General features: G+C 34.9%; 2 long non-coding RNA genes and 1 pseudogene across 3 annotated transcripts; all 3 read right to left on the minus strand.

Moving 5' to 3' along the window:
• Nucleotides 1-3,452: 3,452 nt before the first annotated feature.
• Nucleotides 3,453-3,943, minus strand: LOC147516834 (uncharacterized). Its single transcript, XR_015213747.1, has 3 exons — nucleotides 3,830-3,943; nucleotides 3,682-3,743; nucleotides 3,453-3,525 (listed from the first exon to the last, which is right to left on the minus strand). It is a non-coding gene; the product is annotated as an uncharacterized LOC147516834 (long non-coding RNA).
• Nucleotides 3,944-16,985: 13,042 nt separating this feature from the next.
• LOC147516835 (uncharacterized) lies at nucleotides 16,986-17,847 on the minus strand (annotated as a pseudogene). The gene is made up of 6 exons (XR_015213043.1): nucleotides 17,821-17,847; nucleotides 17,711-17,764; nucleotides 17,461-17,580; nucleotides 17,330-17,373; nucleotides 17,110-17,235; nucleotides 16,986-17,022 (listed from the first exon to the last, which is right to left on the minus strand). The product of XR_015213043.1 is annotated as an uncharacterized LOC147516835 (transcript).
• Nucleotides 17,848-17,952: 105 nt separating this feature from the next.
• Nucleotides 17,953-18,598, minus strand: LOC147516836 (uncharacterized). The gene is made up of 2 exons (XR_015213748.1): nucleotides 18,278-18,598; nucleotides 17,953-18,164 (listed from the first exon to the last, which is right to left on the minus strand). It is a non-coding gene; the product is annotated as an uncharacterized LOC147516836 (long non-coding RNA).
• Nucleotides 18,599-19,294: the final 696 nt, after the last annotated feature.

The following is a 19,294-nucleotide window of genomic DNA, read 5'->3' on the forward strand; positions in this document are numbered from 1 at the left end:
ATCCTGTAATAGTAGCACTACATGAACTTTAGTGCTAATACTACCACCAGTTCTAGAAACCCAACCAAGTGAATAAAAATATCTATAGAGGTTTAGCATAAAGACCTACAATGCTCGCGATCTTATAGAAAAAAAGATAGCTACTCACTACTTCTCTGTACCATGCCTAATCAACTAACTCTTCATTCAGTCCTCCTCTAAGTCGAGAACTCCATAGTCTCATAGAGGATGATGCAATAAGAAAATCGTATGAAAGAATTTCCCGGTTAATACATGTGAGGGTATGCCTAACCCTAGCTTACTTCTTTAAAAAAAAACCTCACTCTTCATCATAATTGTAGTCGGAAGTTGAACTTCTTTAGTCACTAAGATATATATTTTGATTTATATATCTCGACCTATTTCTACATGTTTTCTATGAGAACAATGCTATAACATTTAGTCAAACTATATCCATGGCTAAAGGATTTGTTATGATAGTCAAATAATTTTTCATTCTTTATTTAAAGAGTAGTCTCGGAGGATGGAGTTACAAAGACACCTACAAATACATTACTCTAATTTATAGTTTTCGTCCATGCAATGAAAAAAGCAATTATGTGGTCACTATTCACATTGTTACATATAGTAGTAGTTCGGATCTACATGATTGGTACTTCACTATGGTTCAATGATTCCTCTAGTAGAAACAACATATTGTTTTAGCAAATCTATTTAGTTGAGGCTACGGTTTTTAAATTACTATAATTTGTGAACTAATAGTGTTCATCAATAAAATGACCAAAAAGTGGATTGTCTCGGTAGATTATCAAGAAATAAGCAAACTGTATCTTACGTATTTTATAATAATTTAGCAATGTTTCTTAGCTTAAGGAAACAATAAACTCTAACATAACAATATGAGAAATGTGTAATTATAAAGGACCAAGTTAATATGTAACTTACGACTTAAAAGATCTCCTCAAGGAAAGCTAGGTTCCTTTCCATTCCTTTGAAGTGTACCAATTGATCAAGAATGACTTAGTATCAACTACCTGAAAACCACATTATGACAGGAAACCATGAGAAAAAAATATATAAAATTTATTCCACTCATAAAAAAATGAAAACAAAGGATAAAATAGGATTATAAGATTATGAATATATCATTACTTTTGTATGCAGCTTGAAAAAAATTAAGTTTCTCAAGAAAACCTTAAATATTAAAAGGCGGAATAACCAAGCAAGCATACTCCACTGAAAACAGATAATTCGAATAGAAAATAACTAAGCAAGAAGAAGCTTGTATGAATGGAAACTAACTTGTTAGCGCAGCTAGCTAGCTAATCAGAGTGAACCAAATACAGCAAATGAGAGCAATATATATATATATATATATATATATATATATATATATATATATATATATATATATATATATATATATATATATATTGAGGTGTAGTTAAGAAAAAATGGTCCATCCTTATATAAGGAGGGTGCCATAGATGGGACAGTTCGAACTACTACTAAGAGTATCCTTAAAAAATTTGAAAGGGTTCCTGGATCTAAAGGAATCCATAAAGGATAGAATAGCCAGACTGTGATCAGATATGGTACCATTAGGTAGGAATTATTCCACTGTAGTCTCTTGTGGAACATAGACCATTATCCTTAATGAGAACCCTCTCAAGTTTTGACCATTTTCTAGGAAGCACATCTCCCATACTTGACCATCAGGTAAACTTGCTTCTTGTGGCTCTATGATCAAAGAGTCCTACAACATTTAAACATGATGAATAGGGTTGAGTTTCTCTTGGTAAGACAGTTGTTCCACCCACCCTTTCTGAAGACAAAAGTGATTCAAATTATAGAAGTGATCCAAATTACTGATACACTATTTTTTTCAATTGCACACAGTCAATATGTTGATAAATATATTATCACCATAAATTTGATAACTGAGCTCATCCATAATGAGTAAAGATCTTTGTAGTTCTTGAACTTAGGACAATTGGGTTACAAAGTCTGGGTATTTGTTACATTCTATTGATCGGATGTGTGTGTATGGAAACACAACAGACCCAATTAGAAATGGGACTTCAACTATTACTAAATGTATTAATTCTGGACTGTGACACAACAATGTAAATCAAAGATATCACATTCGCATCAGGGGGAATGTTGGCTCTTAAAACACCCTGACAAAATGTAAGATAAGAAACACAATTGGTGGTGGGCACAGTCTCAACCGTAACACCTAGTAGTACTGGTAAATTAGAGAGTTAAGATTAGGACCTCTTAGAACCTGATTCCATTCTTCCTTAACCACCTTCCACCGACTCTGACATGGTACGAAGGTATTTCCAGCTGAATTCTCACTTAACTTTTAATCCCCAACAACACCGACTCTAACACAATTCTTATATATTTATTAAAAGTAATGTATGGAAACAATAATAACAATGCATGCAACAGAAAATGTTGATAACAGAACACACATGTACAATTGTTGCAAACAATCTCTTACATAGAAACCTAAATGCCGAAAATTGAATGTGATGATGGTAAAAAAAGGAAGAAGAAAAACTACATGGTCTTGAGGCCTTTTGTTATTTAGCAAGGTTATGCTTAGGCCACCTCCCACCCGTCCAATCATTGGGGCTAGTATATATATATGTAAATCATAGATGATAATAACTTTCAAGTGTACTTTGTCTGTAACTTATAGAGACTTGTGGAATTATATGAAAAAAAAATCATTAAAAAAAAAAATAGTAAAAGCTGATAAGGGTACACTACGATTTTAGTAAATTATTTTTTGCACTTTGAACCCTCACTGCATAACTCAGTCTTGCTCTTGCTTCAGTTGCTTGACAATAGTTTACACTACGATTCCAAATGATAATGTTGAATTAAACCGGGTTGCTACATTTGTTTGTATTTGTTTATAGATTAGAAATGGAAAATAAACATTAAAAACCATAGGTAAAGTATATTGAAATAGATTATCAGTCTTTAAAGTTTAAACCATAATATCATTCTTCAAACAGAACACGATATCATATGTATGTTTGTTTATTGGGCTCAAAGTTATAGGGGGTATGACGTAGGATGCTTTTACGTTTATAATAAAAAGAAACCGCAGGTCCAAGATCACATTAATACAAAGAAGAAACACGCACTACTACAACTTTTAGATACAACTACTACTTGCAGCTTTTAGAAAAATCCAAAATTCAGTGGGAAGCGTGAAAAAACAAAAGTAAAATATAAATTTTAGCTAAAAAATAAGCCTAGCCTTAGTAAATGGAAGTTCTTCTATATGATCTCCCCACAGATATGTTTTCCTTTTCTGACAATGGAACCCAAAGATGCTTTTTTGAAATCAAACCTATTGTGATGTATTCTCACAAATCCTATGTAAGCCAAAGTAGGCAGGGATTAATGCATAAAGATGGTTGATCTTAAACATCTTACCTTGGACGGCTAACCTGAAATAGATGGATATTGTTCACATTGTGTGACGTCATATTCTCAGACCGCCTGGATCAATAACATCAAACTGAGCAATGAGAAATCATATATACCACCCATAAATATATGCCTAATATAAAAATGTTCACACGCCTTTGGGTCATGAACATCGACTTACTTAAAATATCTATGGTAGAAACATGTACTGTAAGAAGGGCAATAAACCTTAGAGAAAATATTTTGAGCATGACTTCGAATCTGAACAGCAGTTTTGGTACCCACGTGCTCTGCAAAGTCAAGAAAAACAATTTAGAGAGATGGTATGGATGCGGAACAAAGCTTCCAGAGATTATCAGCTCATATCAAATGCTACCTTCTATTCGACGCCAAGCTCGACCATACAATTTCAGAGCTTTGAGAAACTTCTTATGCTCTTCCTCTGTCCATCTTTCTCGCTGTTTAGATATTGTGTATGAATTCCTTGCCTATTCAAACATAAAACATAGAATGAAACATTGCTTAACAAAGATCTAGAATGTTTATTGAATAACTGCTTACGTTGTACTGGAATAGCTAGGACATGGAAAATGTAATACCTTAGATGCATTTTCATCTTCTATTGTATTCATCTCCTTTAACTGAGTTGTAGTTATAGATTGGGCTTCAATATCCGAACCCATCCGCAAACTAATTGTTGTCATGAGAGATGCACATATGCTGATATTATGCCTAGGTAAAAAAAAGAGCGGACGCAGTAAAACTTCCATTAGGAAGGAAGTGCAAAATATACCTAAAAGAATTGCATATATAAGAAATACGACAATATTTTTGTAGTTCATGAAGACTAAAAGCTATAAGACAATTATACGAAATCCTATAATGCAAGATAAACACCTTTCTCCTTCATATACTATTCCTTCATCAGACCAATGGCGATAGACCTCATTCAAACTTGTTCATCACTCAATCCCATTAGTTAATCTTAGGTATAGCCAACGACATGCATTTTATTGTCATTTACCTACAATGCCAAAGAAGGCAATTCAAGGGAGGGTCTGATTTAATGTTAATGGGATTCGAAATACATGGATTTAGTTCTTAAGCAATTATATCTTCTATCATTAGAAAGTTGTAGATGTAGTGCCAATTTCACTATTCGGAGAAACATAAGTAGTAAAGTCCAACTTCTACAAATGATCTTCTTCTTTTTCTTGTTTATTTAATGGCTTTCTTAGTCCATAAAAGTGCTAATTAAGTGGATTGAGCGAAACCTGTACAGGTAAGCAACTAAGCATGTCAAAATTAGTGTAGCTAAAGGTGAGTGTCAACTTCAACGGCAACACTGTGTAAGAAAAGAAAAGAAAGCAAAAAAAATGAAACAGAGAAAGCAAAACGATATTAGTACGGCATATGGTATGAATAAATAAAATTTCAAATTCAACACCTAGTGCAACTACATAATTATATCAATTCGTTAATATTGATTGAACTAACTCAAAACGAAAAAATTGATATGAAGAAGAGAATGATTATTTAGTCACAAACTCGCAGCCTAAAGGCGCCTATGTTGGCACCTAGCACCTAGTTGTAACTACTTTGGATATGGCCACTGAAGAATTGAAGGAAAGCTCATTACCTGACAAAAATGATCCATTAAGACCAGTCCTTGTTGCTGCTTAATTTTTCAGGCCTGCATGCATTTTTCACATCAAAGTAATTAGTGGATCAAATTTTAAAAAAAATCCAGTATTCCTATGGTGCAGAGAATGGTAACTATCTTTATTATTTCTAAGATTTTGCTAGCTCTCATCTTAAAAATGCACCAAACAGAAAAAACCTCAATTCCGCTCTGACCTGGCAAATCCTTCGATGCTTGCCTTGAGATTTCTTGGAGTTGTCATGACTGATCCTTAAAAGGACAAAACAAACTCATAGAGTCTTTCGATTATGTGACTTAAAAAACTATAGTTAGCTTGCAACATGAACCTGTAAGAGTGGGAAAACCAATTAGTATAATTTGTAAATAGACTTTCACATGTAATTAAATACTTAAAGCCAATTAGTAAAACATGTGAATACAATGCTACATATATTAGTGGATTTAACATTCTTAGTTTCACAACCCTTTCAAAAAAATTCCTAATGTGATGTTCTAGCTTGGCTATGCAATGGGGTATATAGTCTGTTTGTTTCATGGTGTAGTAGCCTAAACCATCAGTAAGCCAAAAGTATTCGTTTGTATGATCAAAAAGGAAACTCTACTACTATTGCTCTTCAAGCAAAGCACCAAACAATAAACAATCAATTTAATAAAAAGCAAGACAAATAGAAAAATGAGGCAAAATCAGTGAGTTTGTAATTTAACCGCCCACTTATAACCCAAAGAGAAGTGAATCAATCATGCCATTAATATTTTACCATTTGTTCCCACAAAATAGGTTGAAGAACAATAGCATAACAATATCTACACACGTACATAAATTGAGTATTTGGAATTTCAGCCAACATGGACTCTAGTCACGTAAGGCATTGGCATTTGAAATACATGTGCAGTTAAAAATGTAATGCATCAGACTTGTTCAAGCCATAGACTTCCATTCTAGTAATGCCAACAACATTGTGCTATAATATAATAGATCTATATTAATTAGCCATAGACAAATTAATATGGTATATGGCTACTTCCATAAATATGGTTTTTTTTATTATGGCTCTTCTAACTTCTTGTATTCAAAATGAAACGGTAAGGTTCCACTTTCGTTGCACCAAAAAAAGTAGTAAAGTTATTTGGCTGGGAGACAAAGGAAAGTAGACTTAAATCTGACAACCTTTCTTTTCGACCCATTTTATATATCTTGCTACTCCATGCTTTTCATGAGTCAGAGAAGACAATCACAACGCTAGGGTAAATCAAACAAACAAACCAACTCATCACACAACAAATTAAAACTCAAACTAACTTAAATTGTTTAGAAGTGTTGTGGAAGTACCTGATTGATATCTCCGTTGGTTTGCTTTTTGACTTGAAATAAAGTTAGTATTCTAATCAATTCAATCAGAGATTAAAAACAGATAGTACTCTATAAAGTCAGAAATTTTCATTGGAAGAGAGGAAGAAGAAGAAATTATAAGTTTGGTATAGAGGCTTAAGAAACAAAAAAATGAAATGGTGATGGATGTCCAGTAAGTTGATGTGCCATGTGGTATAAGATACAAATTCTAACACCCTTACTGAAAGATGAACAAAAAATAAACGAACTCTAAAAGCTAAATTTATGAAAATGGAGTTAACCCAACAAAGTTTTTAGCAAGTTATTAAAGTCTCAAATGCATTTTAGGGTATTCCATAAAGAATGTGGACAGTTAACTTTTCAAATGCATTCTAGACATTCCTTTTAAGCATTGCCTATTCTAGACTGACCATTTGTATCCAACCTTTCAAACCTTATCAACGTCCAATGCAAAGCTAAGACTCGAAGCTTTATGTAATTTCAGACTGTGCGTGTCGACTTAATAATACTCACAACGGCTTGGAGTTCAGTTTTCTTGTGTCCCATATGCTATCCTTTCATAAGGACATCTCAAACTGCCCACAATCTGTCACAGAGTTGGTTGGCTCAACAATATTTCTCGACAACCCTACAATAAAAATGTGAGTAAACACTGATTTTGTAAAAGTCATTGTCTAATAGTCTACATTGGAAGCTTTTTTGGTACTTTAACTATCTTGTTATTGTACCACACACAATTATAGTTTGCATCGCCTTCTTTGTAGCCGAAGATAATATATTTTTTTTTATCTAAATAGCATATCCTACACATAATACATATATTTTACTCTTTCAAAGACAACTCGCATAACATATATAAGGAGAGAGAGAGAGAGAAGCCTTATAAATTGTTAGTTATAGAGAAGTGTACCAATACTACATACTCAATCATGTTAATTTACACCTATTTGATAGGATTATGATGCGGCAATGTCATATCAGCATAGACCAAAAGCAAATCCATCCGAACCGCTTCCAAGACAAATTAAAGGCAATTCTTGGACAACGTAAATAATTTGTTAAGACTTAGTACCAAGACCAAAAACCCAATACATTATCCAATTTTTAAAATACTGTCTACCATAATAGTCCACTAAAAATAGTCTAAATAAAAAGGACAGGACAATATAATCATTCTCCCACAAATTGGCAGTACCATTTTTCTTGCTCGAGGCAAAATCAGCTAATTGAGATCTAAGCTAAAAAAACGTGCAAGGATTGTGTTTTTTGAGATCCTACTATATATGTTAAACCTACAACTAATTCATTACGGAGCTTGGCATCCATATTTTTTGCTTATCAATTGTCACTTATGTGCGTGTCTTCCGACCGGTCAACACCATAACCCATTGCTATGAATGCTAGAGTAGAGTGGACTATATTTTTATTGTTAAAAAGTAGTTGCAGCCATGAATACCGGAAGTAGGCAAGGGCTTCAGGCTTTCAGCTAGTATCTTACAATAACTATCCAATATGAAAGTTATAGCAACTGTTGATTTACCATTAGTTAGTTGCAAAAGCAGGAAAAGAAAGGGTGAAAACAAAGTACCTTTCAAATAGTTTGGTCCAAAGAAATTTGACAAAACAAAAATCCTACAAAGAGCCATCACCTCCTGATTAATTAACACTTTTCTTAAGGTAAAACTAAAGCAAAATTGATTACTACACATGACTACTAATAAGTCACTAACACATTCCTAGCATCGACACGTGTATCCCTTTCGATCTAACTCAACTTGTTTTTAATTAACACTGGAAATTAAAATTATGTCAAGGTGCCTTACATCACTTAATAAAAGACGAAAATTGTCAGCAATTTCTTAGAAATCAGGTTATGTAAATATTATCAAGTAACACTAAGGATAATTGCCACATCTACACATAAAAAACCTGACATCAACACCAATATATTAGTGTTACCTATGGAATTCTATGCTCCCAACCTGAAGTGCATGTCTGATCTCCCATAAGGTCTTGACTAAATTGTCGTTGTGATATTGATCTGCAAGAAGGAAGAGAAACAAATGCTTCATGGAGAATTGTAATAGTAAATTATTAAATATCAATAACGTCACCAATGACATTCAAGATGTACATATACTCAAATTCTTCACAAAACTAATTTGAAAATTATACTAAGAACCTTTTCCAATGTCATTTTAGGCATAAACATAACCCGAGTTCCACTTCCAGCAATACCCAAGTTAGACTTCTAAGTGGCAAGGTCAATGCATAAATTTTTGGAACTTTGGGGATGGATAGATGTAGTAACAACATGACATAAAACACCCTTATTTTTGGTAATACTATTGTCGTAACGAAAAGAAACATCTATCCAGTTTCAGACACATAAAATATACAATTTTATATGCAGTTAACACATATAAAGGCAGTGAAATAGATTACCTTAGACTTTAAAATTCATAAATGACAATAGCATCTATAAATCCAATCAGCGGTAGGATTTCACAATGGTTCATAGTCATGAAACCTTCCGCATGGCGACCTTCCAGTTTCTCTGTTACAACATTTTTAATCACCAACTCAATAGCAGATCTGTCAGAGGTGACATTAAGGGATTAAATTTAGAAGACCATCATTGAATAGTTGACTTACTTGTTAAAGAATGAAAGTCACAAACTTACCTGTTAGACTAACATTGTACAAAATAGAAAATAGAAAATGTGAAATCTCGACAGAAGCTTCGCAATGATTTGCCTGTTATTGGATTCAATATTCAAAACTAAAAACTAAAAAATAAAACCCAATCAATAAATAGAATCCAATCAAGAGCAAAATGAGTAATAAAAGCCAATCAAAACCTTTTGGAAACAAATATTTAACGTGCCTGTTACATTTCTACAATACTAAGACTGACTGAATCTACCACTCCTAACGGTATCAAACACCAAACTAGTTCCATGCCAAACTTGAGAATTATTGGTTTTTCAAAATCATCAAATACCTGATAAAAATGGAAATACTAATCATCGAACAAAAAAAACACATTTGTCCATTAACACAAATACCATAAATAGTTATTAATTGATTCAAATCCTGCTAGTTCGAAATTCCTACGCAATATCATTTGAATCTTGTTTCAAACTACTAAGTAGCGTACCACTACTCATTTACTCTCATTAGTCATTACACACGCATACAAAACATAACATAAGCAAATGATGCTAAATCAGAAGTTGAAGCTCCCCAAAACTCCAAATCAAGACATATACAATACCATTTCAACAAAACAAAATAGAGCAACACTGAAAATCGATAAATTTCGAACAGAGAGAGAAATCAAGTTATTGAACTGACCTCAAACAGAGATCTTAAGTTGCTATAATTCTAATCGACAAAATCCCTCCAAGAAAATTTATAATGAGAAAAAGAAAAAAAGGAAGAGAAAATTTTACCGTTGCTGAGGAAGGAGTGAGAATAGAGGAAATGAAAGCAACAAATAAAAATGGGAAATTGGAGGGGTTCAGAAGTTCTCCAATTGTTAAAACTTCGTCTTTCCCTGCATCAACCTGTAACAAAATATCATTATTAGAGTCAAAAATCACATAATAAATTAGTCCAAAAACAGGATGAAAATACAACAATGGATACACGGGACATGCTACTTGTGAAGTTTGATATGCAAAGCCCGAGGTCAGGTTAAAAAAAGCAGCAGTCACAAAGATAGACGTAGGGTGATGACACACGAAACGGTGCTACTGAAACATAGAGTTATGCAGATTACTTACTGAAGCACAACTTAACGACTAATTTATGGTGTTATTGTAAAGCACACAAATCCCACTCGTTTCAATGACTCAAAAACAAAAGCTCGCCCTATTACAAAAAAAAAAATCTACAATAGAGATTTGAACTTTGAGTAAAGTACCTTAATAGGATGAGCAACATCACTGTCAATGCCAATTTCAGATTTGGAAGGAAAACCATCAAAAGGCGCAATAGGTGCGTATTCTCCTTGAAAGATTCATTAGTCAGTTGCGCGCATTCTTCTGGAACTCGTTCTGATTCAGTACTGTCATAAAGAATACACTTCAATTCCTACCAGAGTTTCAGATAGTGGCTTCTTGTAAATGGGTGCCCAAGAAATTAAAGAGAAGTTGCAGCCGCTGTGGTGGTGGCCATGGCTTGAGGCTAATGTGTACCAAGTGTGGTCGTAATGGCGGTGAATAAGAAGTGGTATGGTGATGAAGAGTGGATTTATTAGAGATCAAGGAAGAATAGATAAACAATTTTTTCAATTTTTGCCGTGGGTTTTTGTTGGGGATTAACAGTTTGCTTAGAGCTTTTGTGGAGAGATATTGTTTTGTATGTAGAACATGTATAAACCCTAAGATATATTTGTGCGGAGACCTTTTTAGGTTATGTTTTTTTTTTGGTGAAGGGTTTTGTTTTTTTTATCTTTGTTTGGGTTACGAATAATTGAAATTGGGAAAAGAGAGCGTAGAATTCTTTTTTTTTTTGCCAAATTATTGGAAAGGCTGAGGTACCCACATTAGAGAAAAAAGGGGGACTGACATGGCTTCTTGGGAGCATTCTCAACTACTCAGTATTAATGGTCTTTGATTAATCTATTTCTATTATTTGTTTTCATATTTACCGTCCTGATATTCTCTCCTTAATTAGAGTGTGACAACCCTTAAAATAGAGATGTGGATTCTCAAGATTCCAATTGGCTTATAAAAGTAAAAGAGTTTGACAAAGCATATAATCTACAGTAAATAAAAGAAAAAAATAAAACACAAAATCTCCTCTCTCTTCTCTCTCCTTTATTTTCTCCCATTCTGAAACTCCTACAGTCATGCACTCATGCATACCTCCATCTCTTCTGCTATGCTTAAGCAACTCCTATCTCCATCTTTCTCCCCTATTTTTCGTCTTTTGTCATGGCCAATGTAAATCGTTTTCGTTGGTTGCAAAATCTTGTTTCCGGTTCGCAAATAATGAAGAAGACGAAGTCGATTAAGTCTAACTACAACACCATCTATATTCTATACAACTATTACTTCCATCACACAAAAATGATTACTCTAAAAAAAATTGATATTGATCAAGGTTCAAAATTTGAAGACCATCATCCTGATAAACGACTTTAATATCGTTATTCATAAAGTCAAAGAGAATTGGATCCAGATCATTTGTTTAGCATGTAAGTATACTATACAAACAAAAATTAAGAATTTCGGATTGTTGATAAAAGAGAGAACTTGTGGGGAGAACAGAAACTTTTCAGTTTTTCCCCTCGTTTTTTTGGGTTGGCCTACTCTATTATTTAGGTTTGCCTCGTCAAATTTTCTTTTAATCTAAATCCATGAGCTATCCGTTTGAACGGTTATAAAGCAAGATACCGCTCTAATTCAAGGAGAACGGTTATAAAGCAAGATGTGCTCTAATTCAAAGAGAGAATGATCTCTCCTTATCATTATCAGTTGCCTTATATTTAATAGAAATTATGTTAATAGGAGCAAGACTTTATTGTGTTCATTACTCAAAACTATGATATGTTATGCCAACTTTTGAATTTATTGAACCAAGTCTTTTAGTGGCAGAACGTTGAAACGATGGGGTAACAAATTTACCAGTTCAAAAAATAAATATGGAGTATGTTTTCAATATATTTGGTTTATGGTTATTCAATCTAGGAGACAATGTTCTTTTGTCTCTAACAAATTGGAGACCTGTCATTTATCCGCTCATGACTCGCCCTATCTCTAAAAGGGCATGACTCACTGGTGTATGTTTGCATTATCTGAAGTGGTCAAGATCGAAACGGAATAGCCAAATCATATGTATTTTTTTCTTAGTTACTCTCTTATTCCTTGTATGCTTGTTAGTTGTCTCATTCCCCAACCACAAACAGTTTCCTCCTCAAAACTCAATGATAAACATGCAAAAATCTGACTGGCCCGACTATTGATGTAAACGAACACGTCAAAACCACCAAACAAGATGCTCCAAAAAAGCATCATATATACCTTGCTTTAAATAACTTTCCATTTCTCACTTAGGTGTACGTTTCTATAGAATTTGTAGCTTAGGAGATGTAGGGTGTGCAATGTCAATTTTTGAGGTTTTTGTTTTTACTTCTGCAAAACTTTCGATGGTTTTTTGTTTTGTCAGTAAAACTGTTTTTCATGTATATTCTCTTTGTACTGAGTCAACTGAGCTCCTGACCCGCATTTTAAAGAAAAATGGTGGGGATGGAGAACTCTACTGACAAATGTTCAGCGGCCGACACAATGCACAGTAAGAGCTCTATCGATCATATATATATATATTATATAATATATATATATATATATATATATATATATATATCGGTTTGTCTAGGGTGCCACTCTTATAGTGCCACCCTTATCTAACACTTCTCCTGAACCGTCAGATCTCAAGATGAGATCATCAGATCTAATTATGATAAAAATGCGAAATTTCAAATTATTTCGGAAACCTAAAAACAAAAAAATGCGAAATTTTTGATTATCTCTCATGGTCTTCTTCTCCACTCTAGAAATTTTCGAATCTACAAAAACTGAACCATCTCCAGAAATTCAACCCCCATTCAAGTGTCGATGAAGAAGGATTCAAACAGGTACGGTTTCTCTCTCGATCTATTTTTTCTCTATCTCTCTCTTGAATTTCGAAGCCTTTTAAATTAAAACATCTCTAAATTAATTATTTATTTATTTCACACAAATTCCACTCCCATTACTTATTTCTATTCAGAATTTTAAGTTCCAAATCTTGTTTTATGTGCCTACTTGATTAGATAATGAGCTTTAAGGGCGGATGACATATGAAGAACGTGCAATGTTGTTCTTCCGGTATGTGTATGTTCTTCACTTCGATATGGAACTCAATTTACTCTGCTTTTACATTTTATATACTAATTTTCCAATATTTATTTGTTGTAGCTTTGGAATAACTTGAGAAAACACAATGGAGAGCGTTATGCATATTCAAGTCATTCGCAAGCTGTTCTTGATTGTTTGCGAAACAGAAATGAATAGGCTCAGCTGGTTGATCGTGGTCCCAAGGTATACAAACGAAAATCAATGTGAAACTTTCTATTTCTTTGGTGTTCAATGAAAAGTTATTTCTTTCGAAAGATATGGCCTGAAGTCAATAGTAATAGAATAGTGGTATTCCTAGTAGACAATTAACTATTAGAGCATAAACAATTGACTTCCCGATCAATTAAAAGCAAGAGGCCAACAAGTAACACCGAGATATTTATATATCCTAATATGTTATGGTACAAGTTCTTTCTAAGCATGAAAATCCGTTAGAAAAATTGTTGAATGGTGTACTGTATTTTTCAGACGAATGGTGGAAGGAAGAAACGCGAAGCCTAACTTCTCGAGTCACCTCTAGTTGAAACAGAGGAGATTGAATATGCCAAGGGGAGAACCACAAAGGAGCTAGAAAGTAAAATTGTTGGGTCACACAGAGAAGACTTCCCTAAAGGCAAGAGGAAAGCGAAAGCAATCGATTGGTAACCGCAAGGAAAAGGAGTAAGAGAGGCCAGGAAGGGGCGAAAAGCAAATGCTGTTACGGATGATGATCTGGAGTCATTTTCCCATTCAAGTGACAATGATATCTTCAGTGAGGACAGTCAGGGTGCTAGTACACGTCCGCGTGGCAGCGGAAGCTTCTAGTAGTTCAGATGAAGCAGGATCCATGTAGGTTTTTGATAAGCAGGGTGCTAGTACACTCAATCGGAATGTTAATATTTAAGTTGTTGTTGGTTTGTCTTCTCTTAGCGGTTTTGTGTATTATCAAGTGGCTGGTTAAGGTGTTATTGGCTTAAGTTGCTTTGGATGTCGTGTGGCGTTGTCGATGATGAGTTATCCTAAGTTGCTTTGGATGTAGCTTCACAATAATTGCTTTGGATTACAGTTATGTGCAAAAATTTACAGTTATGTTTCGTAGGAAGGTCTTCTTGCATTGGTACAATGGCGAAGGAATGAATGAGATGGAATTTACTGAGGCTGAAGTATCAACAATATCAAGATGCGATTGTTGAAGAAGAAGTAGATTATGAAGACGATGCGCTAAAGTTTTTCATGAAAAAATTGTGCTCAAATTCCAATTGTGCTTGATTATAAATAAGGTTGATGAGCTGAAGTTTTTCATGTATTTGTCTTGTGGCTGCATACTTATTTTATACTCAGAGTGAGAAATAGAAATTTCATATATTATGAATTTCATGTATCAACTGTGCCTTTCAATTATAAAACTATGTTTGCACCGAACTATAAGTGGCTTATTTAGTTATTTTCACTCTTTTGGCTTGTCTTGGTATTTGTGAGGCAACTCAATTTTCTGGGCAAAGTTGTGAGGCAAAAGGAATCAAAGAGTGTATAAATTGGTTCTAGCTATTGCTATCGCACCTTGAATCCTACCCTCGCTATTAATTACACTCCCTTCCACAAGACTTGGCATCCCCTGGGAATAAATCGTTCAACATGATCGAAAACAAAGTTCTCTTTAACTATTTTAACTAACAAAATGCAAATAACAATCACAGCTAAGTCAAATATTTTGCAAAATGGAAGAAACCGAAAAACTAATCGACCTTGGGGATAACTTATTTTCCCCTTGGAATGGATTCCAATAATTTGATTGCTCAATGTATGTTACAAAACTATCAAACACCTTCAACAATCAAATGTGTCTGTTTGGACTTTGTCCCAAACGGTGTGGCCATGCCGTTTGGCCTTAGTACCAAACGGTGTGGCCATGCAGTTTGGGACTAAGTCCAAACGGTGTGGCCATGCCGTTTGGCCTTAGTACCAAACGGTGTGGCCATGCAGTTTGGGACTAAGTCCAAACGGTGTGGCCATGCCGTTTGGGACAAAGTCTAAAACAGACACGCCATTTTTGCAAGTTCAAATCCAACGATATGGCCACACCGTTTGGACTTAGTCCCAACGGCATGGCCACCGTTTTGGTACTAAGGCCAAACGGTGTGGCCATGCCGTTTGGGGACTAAGTCCAACGGTGTGGCCATGCGTTTGGGACAAAGTTCAAAGAACCGACACGCCATATTTTTGCAAGTTCAAAGTCCAAACGGCATGGCCACACCGTTTGGCGTTGGAACTAAGTCCAAACGGTGTGGCCATGCCGTTTGGACTTTGAACTTGCAAAAAATGGGCGGTTCTGTTTTGGACTTTGTCCCAACGGCAGAGCCACACCGTTTGGACTTAGTCCAAACGGCATGGCCATACCGTTTGGGACTAAGTCCAAACGGTGTGGCCATGCCGTTTGCGACTAAGGCCAAACGGTGTGGGCGGAAAGGACCAACGGGTAAAGAAAACTGAAGGGGAAGTGAAGAAATTGTACAATTTGTGAATATCCAAGATAAATATTGTCAACTAAGTTGGTCTCAAACGAAGTGTGCATATGGATTGTAAAAAATACGTGTTTTCAATAGTCGAACTTGGCAAAATGCAATTTTTGAGCATGGTTTCTCTGTCCTGTATCTCTGAGTTTCTGAATCAAACGAAACATATAAAATGGTAGTTCCCCCACGGAACTATATTCCTACAAATCGAACACATCCTAAGATTATTCAATTCTGGACTTGGCGCTCAATGGGCATTCATGTACATCCTTCAAATTTTTATTACACGCACTATTTGGTAGTTGCGAAGTGTACACTGGAATCACAATCCTCTCGCGGGAACGTAAGTGGCCATCAATGACATATATATCATCGGCCGGCAGTGCAGTTCAATTTGTATTTGCTTGGCTTAATGCGAACCGAAGAGCTTTAAGTTGACTAAATTTAAGTTAAGAATTATGGTTAGCTACTATATCACAATAGACAAATGTCATGTTAAAATCACCATTACATCCCAAAATGCGCAGTCCGTTTCAATATGCTTGGAGACAGAATGCTCCAATAGAATACATAATATGCCCGAGACGTAATGCTTCAATAGAATACATAGTATGCGGGGGATAGAATGCTTCAATAGAGTACATAAACAACTGCGTCCTCAAATCCAAACCAATTTATTTTTCAAAGCTGAACAAAGGTAGGTACAAATCTCCAACAAATGCACCCTAGTTACATTGATTTAGTCAGCTGCCTGAAAAGCTCTTGCAAAGACCTCAGGGGGTTGGCCGCCATCGAGCTTGTTTTTTCCATTGATCCGTCGGAAGAATCGCCTTAGTAAAAAAAAAAAAAAAATCCATAATATCAACGAAGGAAAATTTTCTTTTACTTCTTAGTGAGAATAATGATGAGATGGAGCACATACCACATAGTATGGAACACTTTGTTATGTGGTCGGAGTACTTCTCAAGTCAGCCGTAAACCTTGGATAACCACCAAGAAGAATGTCGGGCTTTTAAAAAGAAAATAATAAGTGTAAATGTAAGAAAAAACCTATTTGTTTATGGAGAATAGACCTCTTGGACTCCCCTTATTAGGGTCATCAAGAAACTCCGCTCCTTCTATTCCAACTTTTTAGCGGCTTCTACAAGAAACTCCCTGCATCAGTTACAAAGAGTCACACTGTTAATATTTCTAAAATAAAAACTGCAAACCATTGTCGGGCTATGATCACAGAATGAGCACTTGTCTCCTATATACTTCCCCTGGGTGAAATAGCCGAGGTGCAACTCCTCCACAAGAGCATTTTGCTTATCGTAACCCTGATGCCCTGCAAATGTTATGAGTCTGTGGTTATCTAAAGTGTTTCCCCTACATATTTAAGCATATCGGTCAATGTTAATTTTAGCAGTTTCTTGATTCATCTATTTGTAACGATTGGAATTAAAGTTTGATTCAAGCTTACGTGAGCCCATCCACATCGTAGTCAAGACCATGACCACGGAACACCTACATGATTCAAAACCTCATTAACACCAAATGCATTGGACCAAAGAAACACACAGTATATATAGATAAAAAGAACGGAAGAAAAACCTTAGCCATTCGAGCTTTTATTCTTTCAGATTGAGGTCCAAATTTCTCCCTGTAATGAACTTTCTTAACAACACCTTCTTTTTGGAGTCAAGGATTCAGGAAATAAGGGTGCCACCTGACCTGTAAAATATAGTCTCGTTATCTGTAGAAATGTAACTAACCTGTAAAATATAGTCTAGTTATCCATTGAAATGTAACTAAGTAAAATAGCAGTACAACAATGAGATCGAAGCAGTGAAGGGAAGGAAACCTCAAAATCAAACTGATCATTTGATGAGGCTATAGCCTTGTCTAGATTCTGCCACTGCTAGTAAGCTAATGAACAAAGAGGACTTTATCAAGAAAGATAAGGCACTACACAAGTGTGAAGGAGGTCGCAAAGGACATGTACCAAGGGAGAAAGAATATATTAGTTACTGACTAAATAGTTAACTGGACGCTTTGGCTAAAATCGGATTGAGTGTTCAAATTTATACATTAAAGGAAATTAAATGAATGAAATGCGAAACTAAATTATGGTTCACAACTTTACATATTCATCATGATACAACATAAAAATAGAAGGAATTGAACCCTTAATGTGGACTTTGAACTTGCAAAAAATATGGCGTGTCCCTCGTTCAACATATTGATAAGTAGAAAACTAGTAGCATTTGCAGTGGATTGCAGAACACCAAGCACTATGTGAAACTGAAATATTAGATCTAAACAACCCATAAACTACTAAGATTAGATCAGATCAAAGCATGATTATCATAAAAATGAAACAAACAATAATAATAAATCTTATGAAAATAAAAGAGTGAAAGAGATTTACAGTTGCGGTAAACGTTAGCATGCACCATGATTTTGGGTTATTTGATTTTAGGTTTCGATTTTTGAAGAGGCAAATTTGTGAATCAAACTCGAAATCAATTCGTGAATCAATTTGTGGGTTTCGAAATTTTGGGTTTGATTTTGGATTATGAATGATAGCTATTGTTGATTTTGGGTTTCGATTTTTGAAGATTTTCTGTAGTGAGAGGAGAGAGAGAGAGAGAGAAGGCGTTGGTTTTGCTGGAGATTGAGAAACGAAATTTGGGAGAGAAACACTATAATTACCATTATACCCTTTATTTCGAATTAGATTTGATGATCTCGTAAAACAGAGATCGGCCGGACCGGTGAGAGTGTGAGATAAGAGTGTCACTATAAGAGTGGCACTCTAGACAAACTGTATATATATATAAATCCAAACTGTAATATAAATCCCGTAGAGACATAACATGTTGGTTAATTATGTGTTTAATAATTATGAAATAATTGTATTTTCGTGCTTTTACAGGTTTTCGCACTCAACGTAAAACTAATGACAAAACTAGTATTAAGCACATAATAGTGTGTATGCATAAAGTATTCTGATTTAGCCCACGTGAAGCTCAATGAAGCCTGACTGAAGCTCGGAGACTCAAACATGACATTTCCAGGTCAGAACATGATTAACTAACGAAGTAACATGCCAACAAGCATCAAACTTCCGACGCTCAAAAATTCTGAATCTGGACTCCAAATTCGGCAAGTGAACCATCAGAACGATCAGTGAGACGAGCTCTATCCAATACCAAATTTGGCAGAAAATCAACTTTCGGACACACCACTAGACAAAATATGTAGGGCCCACTATGAAGGCCCACAAGATTTGGTTCTCTATTATTGATCAAGTCAATCTCTCATAATTTGGGCTCAAGTCAAGCTTGATAATTGATGATTGAAAACTTTTGTGCACACTATTAATTGATTTTTTGTCTTGATTATGAATGGATAAGATAGAAATTATTATGGAAGATGGAAATTA

Source organism: Coptis chinensis, chromosome 2 (genome assembly GCF_015680905.1).
Source record: "Coptis chinensis isolate HL-2020 chromosome 2, ASM1568090v1, whole genome shotgun sequence".
Lineage (NCBI taxonomy): Eukaryota > Viridiplantae > Streptophyta > Magnoliopsida > Ranunculales > Ranunculaceae > Coptis > Coptis chinensis.